Source organism: Manis pentadactyla, chromosome 6 (genome assembly GCF_030020395.1).
Source record: "Manis pentadactyla isolate mManPen7 chromosome 6, mManPen7.hap1, whole genome shotgun sequence".
Classification (NCBI taxonomy): Eukaryota; Metazoa; Chordata; class Mammalia; order Pholidota; family Manidae; genus Manis; species Manis pentadactyla.
Window position 1 is genome coordinate 14,815,982 of NC_080024.1, and position 2,544 is coordinate 14,818,525.

General features: G+C 35.5%; 1 non-coding gene across 1 annotated transcript; it reads right to left on the bottom strand.

The window, feature by feature from the left end:
- Positions 1-562: 562 nt before the first annotated feature.
- On the bottom strand, positions 563-670 carry LOC118927839 (U6 spliceosomal RNA). Its single transcript, XR_005030992.1, has one exon. It is a non-coding gene; the product is annotated as a U6 spliceosomal RNA (small nuclear RNA).
- Between the last annotated feature and the right edge of the window lie 1,874 nt (positions 671-2,544).

The following is a 2,544-nucleotide window of genomic DNA, read 5'->3' on the forward strand; positions in this document are numbered from 1 at the left end:
TAAAATGTTTTCGGGGTAGAAGCATGGCACAAGGCTGGAACATTCACACATTAATTGTGTCCCCGTTACACTTAAATTGAGGCACCTAATTTTCCTTTTTCCCTGTAAACTTCTCTTTCCCAACTCCCAAACTTTCTGTCATTTCAAATTCTGGGACTGAAAACTAGGGTTCCTGGTATCCTTAAAGGACGTAGTCTACAGAGTTGGAGCAGACACACTATATACTCACATACACTATGTATTTGTACCAATTCTTTGCATTATTATGGGTTGTATAATGAAGGCAAATCCAAAACAGAAAGTGTATATACCCATCCTGTGACATAGCTTGGAAAGTAGGCTTTTTGAAGAAAGGCAAAGATTTTCTTGATATTCTATGTAGCATCTTCTAGTACATGCTGGGTATTCTATAAATATAAAATGTGAGGTATGATGAACCCATAGTTTCTGGCAATCTTATTCAGGCCTAAGTGAATTAATTTTCTTAAACATAGGTTTAAGAAAATCTTAAAATGTCTAATGTGTCCCTTTTAGGATTGAAAAAAGTTATGTTATTCATTTAAAAAATATGGGATGCATCACAAATTTGCGTATCATCTTTGTGCAGGAGCCATGCCGATCTTCTCTGTATCATTCCCATTTTTAGCATATGTGCCGCTGAAGCCAGCACTTACTTTGTTTTTTTATTGAGGTATTCTCTTTTAGGATTTAAACATTTCTGAAACTATATTTGGAGAAAATATAGCCACACAGGGAAAGAAAAGTATGACTGGAAAACATTTTTTTAAACACATGGAAAATCTAAAAATTTTGTAAAATCAGAGATACAGTCAATTGAAAACTGCACCATTATGTCACAGATACACACACACATACGCACAAGATGATGCTTGTCAGTTATAAATGTACTTTATATATTTTAAAAGATTTGAGACTCTAATAGAAATGCATTTAAAAATAAATCATACTTCAGTTTTGTGTACCTATCAAAAGGAAAATGAGGTACAAATGGTTAAGGCTCTAGGTCACTAGGAACAACAAGTGAGTTCAAACCTGCCTGGGGAATATGGTAACTCCTTTGCAGTACCACCCATCAGACAGCAATCATGAGATGCACTCTGGTTTTATAGATGTAAAATATGAAAAATGATCATTTCAGAATTGATTAGGAATGATGGGCATTTTATTAGAGGCCAGACATCACATTTTGATTGATTATTCTACAAAAAGGAATTACTGAACTAATCACTCGTTTTACCATTACATATCATGAAACGCTGCCTTACTCTAAAGTCCACTGGGCATGCTATTTTCCCTCATCTTACTTTTTTGTTGATTCCAGTGTCACATGGCTGAAAAAGTTGTCTCCACATCTCAGGGGATAGGATAGTGCCCATTAACTATTAATTCAATTACTTCTAATCATGAGGATGATTGCATAGAGAAAGGAGCATGGGGTTTGAGCATAGGCAGCTTAGGTTTGAATTTCCACTCTGCCGCTTGCCAGGGGTGTGACCGTGGCCATTCACATAGTATCTCTAAACCTCAGTCTTCTCATTTATAAAATGGAGATAATCTTACTTTGCCAGCTTAATGTGAATGTTAAATATGATGGTATTTGTAAAATCCTTGACACAAGTAAAGCCCTTAATAAATAATTGGGCTTAGAGAGTGTGCCATCATCTTGCTTTCAATGAACAGCCTGGCATGGGGACCTCCTCCTTGGGAGGTATTTTGTTACCTGTAAACCGATGAGCTTTCTGGATTCTCCCTTGAGCTGGCTCTTTACTGGTGGGTGAGGAAGGATTGCCTTTAGGAGCATGAATGGTGCAGCCATAGTACATATATATATGAAAAAGTAAACTTGATGAAATCTTAGCTTGTTTTCTGCTTGAAATGAATTTTTGCACTTAGTGAGAAGAACATTTCTGAAGAATTGGCTTATTGGAATATTGAAAAATTCCAATATTGTATATTGAAATATTGGAAATACTGGTTCAAATCTCTTTTCTAAGTTCCATGAAGACCAGCATTTTACTATGTGGACTATAAGCCATAGACACCAGATTCCCTAACATCCCTAAAATTCTGATCAATAGGGCCTTATTTTCATTTCAGGGGTGAATATTTACATATTTCTCATACTTTCTCCTTATAAAGATGGGAGACACATGTCAGGGAAAAACAAAAACCCTGTCTCTAAGGGATAAAATATTGTATCAGATGTGTGAACGTGTTGGTATTCATTTAGGAATTACAACTATGTTACAGACCCTGCCAAGCATCATTTAAGCAATTGTCTTTTTTTATCTAGTATCCATAATGCATTCTTCCTCATCACAACACATAAAAAGCTCAGCAATAATGTAGAGTTTATAGTACCAGAAGCTTCATTTTTTAGAACTAAATTCCTTATTTTCTTAACTAAAGTTGTGATAACGAGTGTTGCTGTAACAAACACAAATGAGATTAATGATCTTTTCCAGGTTTTTATCTGGCAGTGATTGCAAGATTGCAGTTCCTTTTGGTTTGCCTCTGACAATG